This window comes from Piliocolobus tephrosceles, chromosome 18, assembly GCF_002776525.5.
Source record: "Piliocolobus tephrosceles isolate RC106 chromosome 18, ASM277652v3, whole genome shotgun sequence".
NCBI lineage: Eukaryota > Metazoa > Chordata > Mammalia > Primates > Cercopithecidae > Piliocolobus > Piliocolobus tephrosceles.
The window spans coordinates 71,084,186-71,090,136 of NC_045451.1; positions in this window are offsets into that span (position 1 = coordinate 71,084,186).

The following is a 5,951-nucleotide window of genomic DNA, read 5'->3' on the forward strand; positions in this document are numbered from 1 at the left end:
ATGATTATTATTTGTATTATTTATTTTGTTTAGCTTGTTACATTTCTTTTTTCCAGGGACACATTCTCTTAATGATATGACTTCAGCATTATTTTACAAGGACAGTATTTTGTTATCTGCAGTTGTCTTTTCTGCTCTTTGGGAGTAAGGTACCTTTGGGAAGGTAAAATGCCAGTCATTCGGTTATTGTAATACTATGATATACTGCTGTTTGGTGAGTTAGAAGACTAACACATCTTCCAAGAGAGTCATTCTTTGATTGGGTTAAGTGAGATAAAACCATGTATGATTAGGAGGCTAAGAGAACTGATGTCAAATTGTTTACATAATTAGCACTTCAATTACTGGCAGATTTACTTACAATCAGACACTTATTGGATGGTAGCTATGTAATATTATCCCTGTCTTTCATGGAATGGAAATTAATAATATAATTTGATACCTGGATTCAGGAGAAGTTGGAGTAAGAAAGAATGCAGAAGGAGTGGCTGTCGGACATCGTGTGATTGTGTATTTCTTCCAGGACACCTTGGAGTGTCTTGAATGTGGTTTGTGGTCACTATTGTGTGTGTAGCAGCAAGAGGAGATAGCCAGGAAGGACAAGCACAGTCCACCTTCCGCTGTCACCCCCCGCATTGCTTTCATTCGACTCATCAAGAAAGGGTCAATAATGACTTTAATGTGATGAGTTAAATTTAAGGACATTAAAAACATCTTGCAAGTAAAAAGGACTGAGGCAAACACCAATTTTGAAAAAGGAAAACACTTTCCGCTCGATTGTTTTTATTCTAACGAGGTTTTGTGCACAGAAACAACTTACATGGCTTTTAATTACTACTCAAGGACCCTGAATAAAATGCTGTCAGATAATTACCTCCACTTCACAAACTTGGCTCATTAGCTCCCATAGAGTTACACTACCTTTACAGGTTTTTTAATATCTGACTCTCTTAAATTTTTCAAGGGGCCTAATTTAAACAGCCTTAAAACTTTAAAAAATTTTTCCAAGTACTTAAGTAATCCTTATAAAGCTAGTAAATCCAACATTACACATATGGTTATTTGAGCTTTCAGATTTGCAAATACTGTTTGTGAAAAATTCTCAATCACAATTAAACATTGAAAATCAAAAGGGGAATATGTAAGATTTTGTTAAATGTTTTAAGAACCTTAAATGTAAACCTGCACAGATTATCATAACGATCATAAAATTTATTCCTAAACATAACTAGAAAGTATTACCACTAAAGTTGACTTTATCAATATGAAATACTTATTTCTCTACTTAACCCAGGGTAAATCATTTAATTTAGCCAAATAAGAAGAACAAATTTACCTTCTTGGGAGGGCCAAAATGCTGTTGGGACCACGGCACAGCTGGAGTGCAAAGACTGAGATGTGTGCTGTGAGTGCTAAGTTCTTGCAGGAGATTCTGTGCATACTCAGGTGAGCATGGTTGGCCTTCTTTTTTACTTTCGTTTTTGTACCATGTCAGTGGGGCACACCAGTACTGTGCCTTTCAGCTTAGAGTTCAGTTTCACAAAGCAGTGGACCATGGCATTTTAAAGTCTTCATCCTTGGGTTTATTTTTATGGTTTTATGTAACCTACTTTAACATTTTGTAGTGGGATTTGGATAGAAAGAATTCTGCACCTACAATCAGGTTGAAGGCACTATCTTACCCTACTTGATTTGGATTGAAGTATCTTTATTACTATTCAGTTGGTTCCCGTGTCTTTTCATATTTCATGGATTTTAGGCCACGATTTAGTAGTCATACTGATAAGTTCATAATTCAGTAGGCTTTATATTGATAAACTTAATGGAACAATCACCACTATAGATACAATGGTCTCATTATAGGGAAGGTATGACTTCATAAAAAGTTGATCGGAGGGCCCGGCGCAGTGGCTCAAGTCTGTAATCCCAGCACTTTGGAAGGCCAGACGGGCGGATCACGAGGTCAGGAGATCGAGACCATCCTGGCTAACACGGTGAAACCCCGTCTCTACTAAAAATACAAAAAACTAGCCGGGCGAGGTGGCGGGCGCCTGTAGTCCCAGCTACTCCGGAGGCTGAGGCAGGAGAATAGTGTAAACCCGGGAGGCGGAGCTTGCAGTGAGCTGAGATCCGGCCACTGCACTCCAGCCTGGGAGACAGAGCCAGACTCCGTCTCAAAAAAAAAAAAAAGTTGATCGGTCAGGATGGGACTGTGTTATGCTGCAGTAATAACCCTCAGATCTCTGGTTTAATATGACAAAGGCTCATTTCCATTCATGCCACGTGTCCGCCACAGGTCAGCTCTGCCCCATGTCTGCTGCTCTCAGGGCAGAACAAGGGACCACAGATCCCAGTGATAAGAGAAAGGAACTCAAGATGGTCCTGTACCATCAGTGTGCTGCTCATCCCAGAAGTGAGACACCTGACCTACATTCCTTCACCACATCATAAAGGGGCCAGAGCCTTTGGGGGCCTATGGACCACGAGGGAGAGGAGAACCACCAGCTATGCTAGGGATTAGACAATCTACTTATATCTTAAAGCATTTGAGGTCAATCAGAAGTTATTTTGATTAACTTGTTCTAATTCTCATTATAGAATTTTAGTGGAAAACAGTATAGTGAGTCCTACAGCAGTCACTGTTACCCTGTCACACACGTTCAGGTGGCTTCACCATATTATTACGTGTAGCCCTGACAGTCATTGTCTTACCCTCGTTTTTCAGGTGAGTAAACAAACTCAGAGGAATTAATTTACTCTGAATGTTTTTGGTGTTAATATTCCTAACAGGAGATATTGTCTCAACTGGCTTCTTCGTTTTCTATCATTTATGTGAAATGAAAAACAACAGTAGGCCAACTTGGAGTTTGAGCTTTCAATTTGATTTTTAAATAGGAATGTGAGCAATTGGTTGTTAAAAATTAAGCAGCGTGGTTCGGACTGGCTGGTTTCCTAGCTCAGATGCTGTGGCTTTCATCCTGGGTAATCTCAGGTCTCAGATTTTCCTGCACTAAGGAGTTGGAACATCCAGGAAGATTGAAATCAGGGTCTGTGTCACTGAGCTTTCTTCCCCCCTTTATTTTTTCGTGTCTCATACTTAAAATTTTTCTGTCAAATCTCAACATTTCTCTTAATCCTGATCCACGTAGCAAACCATATTGTGGGAACATCAGCTGCAGTGCCTGGCTGGCTGGGGAGCATCCTTGCAGAAGTGGCATCGTTAAGTGAAGGTTCAGGGCCTGAGCATGTAAAGAACAGCCCAGGATTTGGACATCACTTGACTCTTACTACACAATTTGTGGGGCTGACACTGGGAAGTCCAGGGCAGAGAAAGAGGCAGGAAGCAGTTGGGGTGAGAAGCCCTTGACTCTGGGTCCTCTGTCCTGGCTTCTGCAGTCTTTCTGATCTTCTTGTCTGTTTGATGCGGTCACGTGCATATGCTATTTCATTTGATCCACACAGGCCTGGCAGGAGTGCAGTTTATTTCATTTTACAGAGGGGCACAGAGAGGCTAGGCCAGTACCTAAAGTTTACCCCGCTGCTGAGGGGCCCCCTGTGCTGACATGCATAGCCCCCGCACGTCCCACCATCTGATGGGGACACAAAGCGCTGGTTCAGATGGCCTGGTGCCTCCCCAGATCACTCAAGTTTTAGGCCACTGATTTGGGCCTCTGCTTATGTTTTCAAAAAGCTGCTCTATTTATACATTGCCTCCATGGAAAAAAGCAATGATGAATGTGGTTCCTACTAGAAAAGCTATGGGATGTATGTTTCTAGCCCTGAAGTCTTGGGTATGGATGATAGAACTAATTGTAAGTGGCTTCATCAATCAGGCAAAGTCTGTCTAAGCTGTGGTGTAATCTAAATATTTCTAGTTTTCTCCAATAACATTTGGTTATTGGAGACATCATGATATTTTCATGCTTTAATAATATGTTTAACTGTAAAAAACAAAAACAACAGAAAACCAACCCGGCTTTCCACAGTGGCTGTGTACGGAAAGGAAAATCTGGAGACCGCGGACTCACTATGCCTAGGGGAACAGGCAAGCTTGGAAGCTGAGTCACACAGAACACTGGCCTGCCTTTTGTTCCTCAACAAAACAGCCAGAGACAGAAGGCAGGGTCTCCCCAGGTGGCCTCTGTCACCCAGATAATGTAAATTAACAGCTTATCTTCCTGGTGAGGGATGAGAGGCGAGGAAAAATACTGTCTCCCCCATGTAACCCACTGTTCCTCTCCCTCCTCGCGCTCAGTATGTGGATTACTGAGCTCTAGTCAAGGATGTGACCCACCCTCTTCTGTTTCTTTCCTCTTTACATATTGAAGGGCCCAAAATCGTTTTTGGAAAAAAGTGCAGACCACAGATCCTACCGTGGCTTGTGGTGTTCTCCCAGGCGCATCCCCAGCCTTGGCAAAATAAATCTCCACGCCAGCGGAGACTGCCTCCGTCCCTGGTTTCGTGGTACTCCCCAGGCGTTGTCCTGGGACATCCTCCCAACCCTGTGAGGGAGGCAGCCAGGCCCCCAGGACAGACTTCGCCCAACACCAACGGAGGTGACGTGGCCCTCTCAGGGCCACACAGCTGCCTGAACGTGAATCTCCGTCCTGACTCCTGGTCTGTCTGAGTGACGACAGTGACGCACTAGGACAAATGTGTTACTTCTTATCTGGGACTGGATCATAAAGGCACCAAAACATGTGATGACTCGTGTCCACAAGACACTCAGTGAAAACTGTTGAAATGAAGGGGAAAAAAATGAGGGCAAGTATCCTGAAGCCGATGAGTGGGATTCAGAATGAACGTAATCCCCAGCGATAGGTGAGCATCGTTTTGTAAGAGGCCCAACGGCATGGCGAGCGGTTGAGCCGACTCTGAGGGCCACAGAGGTGAGGTTCTGGGAGGTTCGTCCAGGGATGAATGAGGCGAGCCCACAGGTCCCCACCTGGGGTGCCTCCCTATTCTCCGAGGTTAAAATTCAGGTAATCTTTTTTTTTTTTTTTTTTTTTTGAGAGTCTCCTGTCACCCAGGCTGGAGTACGGTGGTACGATCTTTGCTCACTGCAACCGCTGCCTCCTGGGTTCAAATGATTCTCAGGCCTCAGCCTCCCAAGTAGCTGGAATTACAGGCATGCACCACCACACCCAGATAATTTTTGTATTTTTAGTAGAGATAGGGTTTCATTATGTTGTCCAGGCTGGTCTCAAACTCTTGGCCTCAAGTGATCCACCCGCCTCGGCCCCCCCAAAGTGCTGGAATTACGGATGTGAGCCACTGCACCTGGCCAAGACTTTCTCAATTCCTAAACTTCAGGAAAGATACCTGGCCAGCCAGTTAATAGCCTCATTAGAATTACTCTGACATACAGTTCTGCCTCCTAAAGAGAAACAAAGAAGACCTTCTTTGATCACAGATTGGCCGGGTGTGGTGACTCAGTCCCAGCAATTTGGAAGGCTGAGGTGAGAGGATCACTTGAGCCCAGGAGCTTGAGACCAGCCTGGGCAACACAGTGAGACCCCATCTCTACTGAAAACTTTTTAAAAATTAGCCTGGCATGGTAGTGCATGCCTGTGGTCCCAACTCAGAAGGCTAAGGCAGGGGGATCGCTTGAGTCCTGAGGTCAAGACTACAGTGAGCTGCAATCACACCACTGCACTCCAGGCTGGGAGATAGAGCAAGACCCCGACTCAGAAACAAAAAAGCTGATCACAGAAACAGCAGCTTTCAGAGATTCGTTTCCTTCTATCTGTCCCACATCTTGGGTTCTGAACACTCACATGATATTACTGGGGTCGCCTTCAGGGTGTTCATCAGAGGCAGCAGTCGGCACACACTGGACTTTGGGTTTCACTCGCAAAGCTTCCTGAGAGCACAGATCCACAGCAGTGGATGAGAGCCAGAGTGGTTTGGGAATCAGGCGACGCGCTTATAGAGGAAACAGATCACACAGG